This window comes from Rhinatrema bivittatum, chromosome 10 (assembly GCF_901001135.1).
Source record: "Rhinatrema bivittatum chromosome 10, aRhiBiv1.1, whole genome shotgun sequence".
Taxonomy (NCBI): Eukaryota; Metazoa; Chordata; class Amphibia; order Gymnophiona; family Rhinatrematidae; genus Rhinatrema; species Rhinatrema bivittatum.
The window spans coordinates 57,876,485-57,890,021 of record NC_042624.1 but is presented as its reverse complement, the minus strand read 5'-3'; the positions used below and the strand labels follow the sequence as shown (position 1 = coordinate 57,890,021).

Sequence of the window (13,537 nt, the reverse complement as noted above, 5' to 3'; positions counted from 1 at the left end):
GGGACTTGCGCACGCTGGCGGCCTATGCAAAATAGGCGCGCGAGGGCCCTGCGCGTGTAAATCCGGCCGGATTTACGCGTGCAGGGCATTTAAAATCCGGCCCACATTGCGCACAGCACCTCCTCCTCCTGCCCCTCCTGAGCCTCCTCCTTTGAGTCATTCCAGTCTTTGTTTTATCCCCAGGCTAAGTGAGACGGGGCAAGCGTGCACGAAGCAATGGTTGTGAATCATTCTAAGGTTTGGCAGTAGCAGCAGTGAAAGAACTCCGGCAGCCACATGGAGGAGCCAAGGTAACTAATTTACAGGGTCATTTATCAAAATGCGTTAGGGCCCTATTGCCCGTGATAACGCTGTAACGCGCATGATATGTGTGAAATGCGTATGCAAGTTTAAAATTTGTATTTGAGTGGGAGGAGTAAACAGAAATGAGGTTTGGTTAACATAGCGGGCGATAAAGTAATGCACAGCAACACAGGTTTTAACACCAGAAATAACTACACCTTGCTTGTGTGCGTTATGCCTGCGTTAGCGGCTGAAATTTTTTTTTTTTTAAATCGCAAATGTTGGTTCGGGAGGGAAGGGGGGAGAGAGAGAGCGCTTCTCTGGAGGGTCACTTACAATTGAACTCTTTATATTACTGTAAGAGAGGGCATTATGAACTCGGGGTGCGGTTTTTGTGGTGGTTGGGTTTTGGGGGGCAGTTTTACATGCACAATCATATGTAAAAACAGCATAGTTACCATCAGTGAAGATTTAATCTGATTTGGAGTGATGAAAGGTGAAAGAAGAATAGATTTGTACCATGTTCTCTCTACCTAGAAATGGTACAAATCTACTCGTCTTACGCTATTGGAGGGCTATTGTACACATGCACATCTGACTAAGGGAGTGATCTCTAAGTTGTATTCCTTATTAAATGGAGCGCTCATGAGCAAGCCGTGTCATATAAAAGCTTGGGAAAAAGACTTGGGGGGAGCACTGTCGGACGATGAGTGGGAAACATGCTTTTCCGCAGTGGGGCGGTCCTCCACGGCGGCTTCTATGGTGGAAAACGGTTATAAGATGTTATTTCGTTGGTATATAACTCCCTACAAGCTGCACAAGCTGGGGCTCCGTAAGGATTCCTTGTGCTGGAGGAACTGTGGCTTAGAGAGAGACTTTTATCACATGTGGTGGTCCTGCCCGGTGATAAGGTCTTTATGGGAACCAGTGGAACAATGGTTTGGGGGTTTGGTGGGCTTGCCAGTCTCTTTACACCCGAAAGAAGTATTGTTACATATTCCTGTATCCCAAGACCAGCACGCGCATAGCCAATTGCTCCGGGCGGTGGCGCATGCGGTGAGAGGGGAAATTGCTCTGAGATGGAAGGATTCTAGTGCACCCACTCTGTCCGACATGTTGCGGAGATTGAAATGGATTTATTATATGGAATATTTGACGGCTATTCGAAGAGACAACTTGGCTAAGTTGGGTAAAGTATGGCACTTATATACGCAGTGGTCTGATTCTGCCTCACACTGCTCCACGAGCACATGATAGCGGGGCGGGGAGAGGGGGAGGGATAGGGGAGGCGGGGGGCAGGGCCTTTATTATTATTGTTTTTCACTTTGGTTTAAAGATTATTCATTCGTTATACTTTATTATACTCTGTTTATGTTATTATTTTTGGGTATATGGGGGAGGGGAGAAAAATGGTGGAAACCAATGGGGGATATGCAAGATATTCGTGATTCAGACTATAAGTTCATCGCAGTGTTGGTTGATGGTTTTATATACAATGGGTTAGTTTGTCTCTGTATTAGACTGCATTGCTTGTTGTTTTTTACGAAGTGTGTATTGGTTTTCCTGTCAATAAACATACAATTACAAAAAAAAAAATCTACTCGTCTTAACTTTTATCCCTCCAAATCACATTAAATCTTCACCGACGGGGTAATTGTGCTGTTCGTACATACGACTATGCATGTAAAACTGCCCCCCAAAATCCACCCACCCCACAAACCTCACCCCGAGTTACTATTGCCCCCTTTTACAATGAGGATATAAATAGTTACGTTTTTTGTAAGCCTCTACAGAGATGCACACTCTCTCTCTCTCTCCAGCAGCCCGAACTGCCATTCGTGATAAAATCTTTTTCAACTGGTAACACGGCTGTGGTAGATTACTCTGTGTGCAATGTGAAAATATGTGGTGCAGTAAATGCAGATGTGGTATCAGGAAAATTAGCCTAACCACGCCCTTTTTTTTTTTTTTTAAATCGAGGTCGCTATTTTCGCTATATTTATAGCAAAATGATGAATCTAGGTCTTAGCTGACTACCTGCACTTGTAACTAAAGGAAGCCAGTCCATTGTGACAAGTTTACACGTCTCTATGTCACCTCATTTCCTTTGTTTTAAAATTCAGAAGAGATGGGTCTTTCAGTGCTTTCCTAGCTTTTCTTGTGGCCATACGAGTCCTCTTCATATCTGCACTGCTTGCTCCATGAAGGCCCTGAGACTGCTTGTTATAGGCCTGAATGAAAAGTAGGTGGGCCATGGCCCACCCAGGTGCACCAGTAACTACACCACTGCTATGGACAGGCCTCATCGGCAGCAGCAGCCAATCACTTGAATAGCAGGGCACAAGTCAACCTCATCAAGCCCCAAAAAATGCAATTTTGAGAGAGAAAAAAAAAAGCCCAATTATAAGCAACCCTCAATGCAAAAAAAAAAAGCAAATAGTTATAAAAATAAGCTATAAATTAGTTATAAAAATAAGCCTAAACTCATGGGAAATAAGTGAGGTTGACAACACCGCGTTGCTCACGCAGGTAAAACCCTCAACCCTCCCCCCCCCCCCCCCACAGCCTTTTCAAAAGAGCCAAACACTTTCCTCAAAATTCCTGCCTACCCTAGTTCCCATGACACCCAGGACCATAACCAAAAGAATCCCCAGTAAGAGCGGGGGCCAGACTGAACCCTTAAATAAAAGCAGAAATGGGCAGGGGAGACGGCACTAAGTAGCCCCACAATTCCCACACTGCCACCATGTTACTGGCGGCAAGGTAGACCACACTCCCCTGCCTTGAATTTAGTAAAGAAGAGGGTGAGGACAAAACCAAGTTTATATATATATATATATATATATATATATATATATATATATATATCAGTATCATTGTTATTATTGGAGAAGTACACTATTCCATGATCCTCCTATTTATAGATAGTTAACTGCATCACTGCAGCTGCTTCTGAATAAAAATCTTCATTCTGCTTCTGACCTGGTACAAAGACAACAAATGGAAACAAGAGAGAAAAAAATATATGTGCTGCAATCTGTTACTTCAGTAATAAGTATCCCACATAGCTACATGAAAAAGGAAGAATAGAGTAGTCTTAAATCCCCTCAAAATTGAATTCTGAATAATTTGGAAAAATTACTGCAGAATATTCAAGCAGCATTTTGACTTAAACAACCAAAATTTATCTTCTTTTTTTCTGGGTAGTTTGCTTCCTAGTGTTCTGGATTTCCTACAAGGTCCCGGTCTATAAGATGGAAAAACACAAAGAACCACCAGTAGTTTCAGAATACACTAGTCAACTCCTAGCATCTGCCATATGAAAGGCCTTATTCTAAGACCATTATAAATGTATTATATGACTAAAATAAACAAATACTGGGTTTAAGGAAGATGGCAAAGGACTTGATTTGAAGTTCTGTAGCAGTAAAATTAAAAACAGAGTTACAGTTCATGGCATAACTGGGCGCAAAGAAAATTGCATTAGTATTTATTTCACACACACACAGCAGCCTCAGTTAGACATGCACTTAAGCACCAGTGATCATCAAATATTGCAAATAGGATACAAATATCGCGAATAGGATACAAATATCAGAGTTTTGAATTTCCCAAATATAGACTGTCAAAATGGGGATGTACCTGGAGGAAGAACTGGAAGGCTGGGAGAAAATGGGTGAGGTGGAAAAACAGTGGGACAAATTAAAAGGATCTGTTACAAAGGCAACAAATGTTAGAAAAGTAAACAAGAGTAAGAGGAAAAAGAAACCAATCTGGTTCTCTAAGGAGGTGGCTGAAAAAATAAAAGGCAAAAAGAACAGTGTTCAAGAAGTAGAAAGGATCCCAAAAAGAAGGAGCACAGGGGAGAATATCTGTTAAAACTGAGGGAGACAAAGAAAGCAATAAGGAAAGCAAAAAGGTCAAGCACAAGAAAGGTTTGCTAAAGAGGTAGTAAGTCACCTGGACCAGATGGTATACACCCCAGGGTTCTGAAAGAACTAAAAAATGAAATTTCAGACCTATTTCAATTAATTTGTAACCTATCATTAAAATCATCCGATGTACCTGAAGCTTGGAAGATGGCCAATGTAACCCCTATATTTAAAAAGGGATCAAGGGGTGATCCGGGAAACTATAGACCTGTGAGCCTGACTTCAGTGCCGGGGAAAATCGTGGAGACTGTTATAAAGAATAAAATCACAAAACATTTAGATAGACCATGGTTTGAGAGGACCCAGCCAGAATGGATTTACCTAAGGGAAATCTTGTCTCAAATCTTCTACATTTTTTTGAAGGGGTGAATAAACATATGGACAAAGGTGAACCGGTAGATGTGGTGTATTCGGATTTTCAGAAGACGTTCAACAAAGACCCACATAAAAGGCTTCTAAGAATACTAAAAAGTCATGGGATAGGAAGTGATGTCCTTTTGTTGATTGCAAACTGGTTAAAAGACAGGAAACAGAGAATAGGATTAAATGGTCAGTTTTCACAGTAGAAAAAGGTGAACTGTGGGTGCCTCAAGGATCTGTATTTGGACTGTGCTTTTTAATATATTTATAAATGATCTGGAAAGAGGTACGACGAGTGAGATGACCAAATTTGAGGATGACACAAAATTATGAAGAGTAGTTAAATCTCAAGCAGATTGTAATGAATTGCAGGAGGACCTTGTGAGACTGGAAGATTGGGCATCCAAATGGAAGATTAAATTTAATGTGGACAAATGCAAAGTGATGCATATAGGGAAAATAACCCTTGCTGTAGTTACACAATGTTAGGTTCTATCTTAGGAGTTTCCACCCAGGAAAGAGAACTAGGCATCACAGTGAATAATACATTGAAATTGTCGGCTCAGTGTGCTGTGGTGAACAAAAAAGCAAACAGAATTTTAGGAATTATTAGGAAGGGAATGGCAAATAAAACAGAGGATGTCATAATGTTTCTGTATCACTGCATGGTGAGACTGCACCATGAATACTGTGTGCAGTTCTGGTCATCACATCTCAAAAAGGATATAGCTGCACTGGAGAAAGTGCAGAGAAGGGTGACCAAAAAGATAAGGGGCATGAAATGGCTGCCCTATGAGGAAAGGTTAAAGAAGTTAGGGCTGTTCAGTTTGGAGAAGAGACGACTGAGGGGGGATATAACAGAAGTCTACAAAATCATGAATGGACTTAAACAATTTAATGTAAATCAGTTATTTACTCTCTCAGATAATAGAAGGACCAGGCAGCACTCCATGAATTTAGCAAGTAGCTCATTTAAAACAAATCAAAGAAAATTCTTTTTCACTCAGTGCATAGTTAAGCTCTGGAATTCATTGCCAGAGGATGTGGTTACAGCAGTTAGTGTAACTGGGTTTAAAAAAAGGTTTGGAAAAGTTCCTAGAGGAAATATCCATAAACTGCTATTATGGTAATTAATAAGCAATAGTAGTTTGTGATTTATCTCATGTTTGGGTACTTGCCAGGTACTTGTGACTTGGATTACCCACTGTTGGAAACAGGATACTGGGCTTGATGGACTCTTGGTCTGACCCAATATGGCATATCTTATGTTCTTATGTTGAGGTAACAAAACATTTTTCAGATATATCAGGGAAAGAAGGGATACCAGAAGTGGTATAAGTGAAATTGAAATGTGACACGGAGCAATGTGTGGAGAGAAACAAAGAAATGGCACTAAAGAAGACCCTGGAGCCGGACCATTGCTGTTGGACAAGACCATAAATGAGGATGGGAGAGACGAAACTCCATTTACAGAAGAGAATGTATGGAAAGAACTGAGCAACATGAAAGTGGACAAGGCCATGGGGCCAAATGAGATATATCCCAGGATATGGAATGAGATCAGAGATGTGCTGGCGGGTCCGCTGAAGGTCCTGTTCAATAGATCCCTGGAAACGGGAGTGGTGCCAATTTAATGGAATTGGAGAAGAGCAGTGGTGGTCCCATTTCACAAGAGTGGTAGCAGAGAGGAGGCCGGTAAGTACAGGCTGGTTAGCCTCACCTCAATGGTGGTAAAATTAATGGAAACTCTGCTGAAGGATTGCTGGACCCTAGGCAGCATGGATTCACCAGTGGAAGATCCTGTCAGACAAATCTGATTATTTTGATTGGATGACTAGAGAATTGGACCAAGGAAGAGCGCTCGATGTGATATAGTTGGATTTCAGCAAAGCTTTTGATAAGGTCCCGCACAGAAGACTAGTGAATAAAATGAGAAACTTGGGAGTGAGCGCCAAGGTGATCGCATGGATTAAAAACTGGTAGACTGATGGGAATCAGCGAGTAATGGTAAATGGAACCTACGCTGAAGACAGAACTGTATTAAGTGGAGTGCCACATGGATCGGTGTTGGGACCAATTCTGTTCAGTACTTTTGTGAGCGATATTGCAGAAGGGACAGAAGGTAAAATTTGTCTGTTTGCGGATGATACTAAGATCTGCAACAGAGAATACATGCCTGAAGGAGAAGAGAGAATGAAAAGTGATTTAAGAAAGCTTGAAGAGTGGTTGAATATTTGGCAACTGGTATTCAATGCCAAGAAGTGCAGAGTCATGCATCTGGGCTGCAGTAATCCAAAAGAGCTTTATGTGATATGGGGTGAAAGTCTGGTGTGCAGAAACCAAGAGATGGATCTTGGGGTGATAGTGTCTGGTGATCTGAAGATGGTGAAGCAATATGAAAAGGCGGTAGCTAAAGCCAGAAAAATGCTGGGCTGCATAGAGAGAGGAATAACCTAAGAAAAAGGAGATAAGGTCCTTGTACAGGCCCTTCGTAAAGCCTCACATGGAACACTGTATTCAGTTCTGGAGCCCATATTTCAAAAAAGATAGAGACGGTCCAGAGAAAGGTGACCAAAAAGGAATGGGGTATCAGAAGACATGAGAAGAGGATGAAGGATCTGAATATGTATACTCTGGAACAGAGGAGGTGCAGGAGAGATATGATATAGACCTTCAGATACCTACAAGGTTTTAATGATGCACAACTTTGGACCTTTTATGTTGGAAAGAAAAAAATAGAACTAGGAGTCATGAAATGAAAATCCAGCGGGGACAACTTGAAAACAGGAGGAGGAAAACAGGAGGAATAGGAGGAGGAGGAATAGCCTAGTGGTTAGAGCACTGGACTATGAACCAGGAGACCAAGGTTCAAGTCCCGCTGTCACTCCTTGTGACCTTGGGCAAGTCACTTTACCCTCCATTGCCTCAGGTACAAAAAACTTAGATTGTAAGCCCTCTGGGGATAGAGAAATACCTACAGTACCTGAATGTAAACCGGTGTGATATCTCAATTGAGATGAATGTCGGTATATAAAAATAATAAATAAATAAAATAAATAAATAAATGTCAGAAAATATTTCTTCATGGAAAGGGTGGTAGATGCTTGAAATGCCCTTCTGGAGAAAGTGGTGAAGACGAAAACAGTCAAAGAATTCAAAGGGGCATAGAGAGAAAATGGAACCACAAATGTAACACTCAGAAGCAAGTCCCAAATCAGAAGAGAAATTAACTTTCAAATGTTTCTTCTTTTGAGAAGGCAAAGCACTATAGGTTAGTACTATATATCCATGGTTAGCATTTCAAGCTACTTGACTTTTTAGTTGTCCATGATGAAATTCCCTAAGTTCTACAATACAATACACTTATTTTGTGAGACTTGTTAATTATTCAGTACTCACTTGGCAGGCATACTACATCTTGGCATGTATACATCTTTCTATGTTCTATATTTCTCCAGCATTATATACATTACATTGGCTCTCCATGGAATTTAAGTGTAAGTTTAACATAGTAATTTAGTAATGACGGCAGAAAAAGACCAAATGGACCACCCAGTCTGCCCAGCAAGTTTCTTATGGTAATAACTGCCACTCTGTGCAGGTTGCCCCCAAGCCTTATGTTAAGGGTAGTAATACTATTAGCAATATTTTTACATGGAGAGCAGCCTTGATAATTCAGACAATGCTGCTTGAACATGCTTTGCTTTTGGACTTGACCGCAGAAGCAGTCCTGCACTTTTTCCCTACTGTCTGGGTATCAGTACTCCAGACAGTTAAAGTCAAGGCCCATTGTTAGCTGTTTAAATCCAATTCCTCCTTCACCCCTGCTGCTGAAGCATACAGCGATATTGCAATTACATCAAAATCATGAAACCTACTTGGTTAAGGGTAGTAACTTTCACTCTGTGCAGGTTACCCCTTGAACCCTTTTCTTCATTACCAACCCTAAGCCTTTAAGGATCCATAGTTTTTATCCCATGCCCTTTTGAATTCATTTTCTGTTTTTATCCTTGCCACCTCTTCAGGAAGGGCATTCCAGGCATCCACCACCTTTCCATGAAGAAATATTTCCCAATGTTGGTTCGAGTTTCCCCACTGGAGTTTCATTTCATGACCCCTAGTTTTACAGTTTCCTTTCCAATGGAAAAAGTTTCAGAGTTTGTGCATTATTAAAATCTTTCAGAAATCTAAAGGTCAGTATCATATCTCCCCTACATCTCCTCTCTTCCAGGGTATACATGTTTAGAACAGTCAGCCTCTCCTCATAAGTCTTCCGATACAGACCCCACACCATTTTGGTAGCCCTTCTCTGGACCGCCTCCATCCTGCCTCTATCCTTTTTGAGATAAAGACTCCAGAATTGAACACAGAACTCCAGGTGAGGCCTCACCAAGGACCTGTGCAGGGGAATTACCACCTCCTTTTTCCTGCTGCTTATTCCTCTCTCTATGCAGCCCAGGATTCTTCAGGCTTTAGCTATCACCTTGTCACATTGCTTTGCCACTTACAGATCGCCAGACACTCTCTTCTCCAAGGTCTCTCTCCCAGTTCATGCACATTAGTCTTTCACTCCACGTCACATACAGCTCTTTTGGGTTACCACTCCCCAGATACATGACTCTGCACTTTTTGGCATTGAATCCCAGCTGCCAAATCTTTGCCTCCGCATTTTTACAATTGCTTTTTTTGGGTTGCCAATTATAAATCTATTACTGAATCTTTTGAGGACTGGTAGTTTTGGCTGCTGAATCAATTGATAGTGTAGAATTGGTTTGTTGGTTGGAAAGGTGCTAGTTAGCCTTAACTGTACTGCGAGATCTTTCTTTATTTTTACATCAGGATATCGCTTCTAGGATGATTGTAGTTATTTTAAGTTAACATATATTATTTGTAATTTGTTTTATTTATTGATATACATGGTAATATTGTACTAATTACTATTAACAGTTTCTTTAATTTCCAAAACTGAAATTCCACAAGGAGCATTCTACCCACATACTAAATATACATAACAACTAGTGATAAACATAGGAGAAAATTTCAATATGTGTTAAACTAAAACAAACACAATTTTAATAATAATTTTAAGAAGGTATTAAACATGGAGCTTCACCAAGATTTTTTTTTTGATAGTGAAGCACTCCAACCCATGTCATCATTTGCCAAAAAAAGGGTTTGTTTGTTTTTTGTTCCTTTTCTCCTCAAAGCAAAAAGCATCCAAACAAGTGCTTAATATGTCATGCAACTTTTAAAAAATAAAACGATGCCAACATTGTCAGTCAAAGAGATATTTAACTTTTCCGATGGACGGCAAAACTTAGACCATATAAACAAAAAAAGCTTGCCTCACTCACTGTGCACCTGTAATGATGATTTCTGAAGTGCTGCCAATAGTCTGTCATAGATGACAGACACAGGAAGTAATTAAAAGGGCTACATACAGCCACATGTCACACTGAGCTTGCTCACATATATACTCATAACTAGCACTCTTCTTGAATGGCTTTGGAAAGGAGACAAGAAGGGTCAAGTGACTATAAAAATACATCCAAAATTTAAACCCATATTTATGGGAAATTGCTGAGTATTTTCATGCCTATGCTGCAATCTTAACAAAAACAAGCATGGGCAAAATAATAAGGCATTTAGTATTTGATCTTTCAAAAACAAGCAAACATATACCCCATCTCAAGGGCCAGACTTCATAAAAATGAATAAATAGCAAAGGAATAAATATAAAAGTAGGTGCTTATAAGCAATGGCAGCAAACGCTGCAGCAAGACAAAGGGGAAAATGGTACGCATTGAAATATTTCATTATTTTAGCTGTTCAATAAAGAAAAGTTCTCACATCTGTTAAAAAAAAACAGGAAAACACCCACCTGGACACAATGGAGGTAATTTTCAAAAGGATTTACGCATGTAAACGGGCTTTTGAAAATTGCTATTGTTAGGCACGTAACACCTTTGAGAATTCCCTCCAGAGGACTGAATTTTCAAAAAGACTTTACACGTGTAAATGGGCTTTTTAAAATTGCTACAATATATGCCACTTTTACATTCCTAACTCCTTTGAAAAAATCATTCCGATATATTCTAAGCCAAAACAAGTCATGTCTAAAGCTGCCTGAAAGAAAAGCACCTACTGCTGCTGGATGAGTGCATTTAGTACTAGCAACACAGCTGTGACGTAGGCTTGCTACAAACTCCACACACACACAGCAGGCATTACAAAAATAAATAAATAAATAAATCGAGGCCCAGCTCAAAAAAGTTACTACAGCTTTCGGAAACTAAACTACAAAGAGAAACCCTACATAATAAAACATGCAGTAGCTGCCTCTTGATAATCTTCCACACTGTGACTTCATTACTCTTCTCCGAGAGCCGAACTTGCATACAGTTATTGTCAAGTACGCAAAGTGTTTCGTCTAAGGTGCCAAAATCAACAGGGGATGGACACTTTCAAGCAGAACAATATGCAAAAAGCTGCAGAACAGCTTGTCTAACATCTGTACTCACATTTAAAATTCTAATTTCTGACAGTTCTCTGTTTCTCATGAAGATAACGGGATCAAGAACTGTTCAACAGAGTTATTTTATCTCTCACATTCTGCTGCTGTACACTGGTTAAGTTTTGAGATTCAAGAAGTGTGAAAATAGCCCTAAATAACAACAAAATTACTCATACTGTTACACTGCTCTCAAAGGCAGATCTATGCACAAGTTTTACCAACATTTCCAGGCAGCGGATGTTCTGATAAAACAGACTAAATCCCCAAGGTTCTTCTTCTTTTCTTTTCTTTATACTATCCACCTAGAATGTATTTAAAAACTACTTAGTTGAACAAATATGAATTGTAATAAAATCACTGTGAACAGTAAAATTGAATATTTAATGGCAAAATGAAACATACAATACTGTTTGAGATTTTATTAGACTTGAGAAATCCCAAATGTCTTCTGGGATTACAGTTTTGAGGGACAAAAATCCAGAATTCCACTCTTACTAAAAGTCCAGGATGTTCTTTACTAACAAACTGGATCTGATCTGTAGCAACCTGAATTCACCGTCATCTGAAAACCACAAGTTGGTGGTCTCAGTCCAGGTCCCACATGACTAACAAAACACCTATATAATTAGCCCTGGATGATAATCCTTGCTATCACCCTCAGGATTACTTATGCAGGTAAAACATTTGATACACCTCAGGTCTTTTTAAGTTCAAAGAAAGAGCTGGAGCCCCAACAATGAAAAGGTTAGAATAAACCCTGCAAGTATTGACTGAGGGGGCCAATGTTATAGTATGCCAGTAAGAGCACTGAATTTCATTATACATTTTCTTTACTCACGTGCTGGAAAAAAAAAAATACATAGGGAGATTTAAAAAAAAAAAAAAAAAAACATGCCCACACCAAGTTAAACTGCAATAAGCCTTCTGCATAAGAGTTGTGCAGAAATATTGTTATGAGCATAATTCATGGTTCATGCTCATAAATCTAGTTTTATTCGTGCAAACCTTGTTTCATGTGCATAAAATAGGAGTAGGCAACTCTGGTCCTGGAGTGCCAGAAACAGGTCTGGTTTTCAACATACCCACCATGAATATGCATAATGTGTATTGGCATGCACTGCCTCCATTGTATGCAAATATATAATCAATCATATTCATTGTGGACGTCCTGAAAACCAGACCTGTTTGTGGCACTACAGGACCGAAGTTGCCTACCCCTGATATAAAACATAAGCTGTAAGCAAAAAACTTAAAGACCTAGATTCATTAAGACGAAAAATTTTATCATGGGGCTCCTCCTTTGAAAAAACTTTGTGGCTCTATGGCATGTTCTTTTGTCTCACGGCCAAACACGGCAGGGTAAAAGAACAAGCCTAGTGGCCCTTTACTGCAATAGCGGCCCCAACTTCAAGAGACCGCCATCACCTTAAAGGGCTGCTGATCAAAAAAAAAAACAAACAAACCAGGGCTGCCACTCAAAATGGCGCTGACTCCACCAAACTTAAAAAAAAAAGTTAAAATGCAGCCACGCAGTGACGGTCCTATCCTCCCCACATAGCAATTAATATAAGCAGTCTTCCCTGGACCCCTCCATTCCCCCCCCCCCACAGTAGTAAATCGAGGCAGCCCCCCTGCAAGCAAAAAAAAAAAAAAAAAGAATTAGGGTCCCGAGCCCCGGCCCCCACTTCCACACCCCTGGAGCCTTAAATTGCATTGAGGCTGGGGCGCACCCTTGCACACGGCACAACCAGTGCCATTTTCCAAAATGGTGCACACCCGACTTTGCCCCGGCCATGTGATTGGGGCAAGGTCCGGGGATCAGACCCAGGACACATGGCTGAGGTCCGAACCCCAAACCCTGCCCCAGTCACATGGCCGGGGCAAGGTCAGGCCGGAGGGTGCACCCCAACCTCGACACGGGAGTCGCAACTTGCATTTAAGTTTCCAGGGGGGAGGGAAGTGGGGGGGGACAAATTTTTTTTTTTTGGCTCTCGAGGAGAGGGATGGGGAGGCTGCCTCAATTTACTACTATGTGAGGGGAAGGGGCTGCTTATATTAACTCAGGGGTGGGCAATTCCAGTCCTCGAGGGCCACAAACCTGTCGAGGTTTTAGGATATCCTAATGAATATGCATGACATAGATTTGCATACAACTGAGGCAGAAGGCATGCAAATCTCTCTCATGCATATTCATTAGGGATATCCTGAAAACCAGACTGGTTTGTGGCCCTCGAGGACCGGAACTGCCCACCCCTGTATTAACTACTATGTGGAGGGGGATTGGCGCCGTGTGGCTAATACAAACTTTTTTTTTTTTTTTTTTTTAAGCTTGGGGAGAAAATTGGGGCTGCCCTGACCCTCACTCAACCTCCCCATTTTCCCACAATTTTTTTTCTCTTCTCTTTAAATGTGAGGCAGGAGCCTTGGGACCAGCGTTAGGGTCCTGGGC

The 13,537-nt window shown here is 40.9% G+C and overlaps 1 protein-coding gene and 1 long non-coding RNA gene across 4 annotated transcripts in view; one reads left to right on the top strand and one right to left on the bottom strand.

Moving 5' to 3' along the window:
* DENND1B (DENN domain containing 1B) overlaps positions 1-13,537 on the bottom strand; it is a 505,088-nt gene that overhangs the window by 464,254 nt on the left and 27,297 nt on the right. The gene's annotated exons all lie outside the window — the stretch shown is intronic.
* The window catches only part of LOC115099854, a 47,393-nt gene that overhangs the window by 17,800 nt on the left and 16,056 nt on the right, over positions 1-13,537 (top strand). The window contains exon 2 of the long non-coding RNA XR_003858901.1: positions 184-290. This is a non-coding gene — a long non-coding RNA (uncharacterized LOC115099854). The remainder of the gene's footprint in view (positions 1-183; positions 291-13,537) is intronic.